The sequence below is a fragment of the Musa acuminata genome, chromosome BXJ2-11, assembly GCF_036884655.1.
Source record: "Musa acuminata AAA Group cultivar baxijiao chromosome BXJ2-11, Cavendish_Baxijiao_AAA, whole genome shotgun sequence".
Lineage (NCBI taxonomy): Eukaryota > Viridiplantae > Streptophyta > Magnoliopsida > Zingiberales > Musaceae > Musa > Musa acuminata.
In genome coordinates, this window is record NC_088348.1 from 9,224,600 (window position 1) to 9,225,000 (window position 401).

Consider the following 401-nt stretch of genomic DNA (forward strand, 5'->3'; position numbering starts at 1 on the left):
AGGCTTCGGGTGGTGGATTTGGGCATCGGGCCAAGAAGAGCGAATATTGCGCCAAGGATATCGGAGTTGTGGAGTCAATTGGCCGATTGGACAATAAGCCGTAAGAGAGAACGATGCGCCGAAGAATCGGACGAAGCGTCGAGGGACCAATGACATGCTGGACAACATGATTAATGCTTAGTATTGATTGTCTAGATCAAAGTGTATTTTTACATGTGCATGATTAAATACAATAGCAAGGTATGAAGCAAAATGAAGTCCCGGAGTTAAGGACCCGATTTCGTTGGGAGTTCGAGAGTTCGTCGGAAGTCCGGACGTTCGTTGAAAGTTCTAGCGGAACCAGCCGAGAAGTCTCGGAGCTTACTAGAGAAGCTCATCGGAACTCACGAAGAAGATCGTCG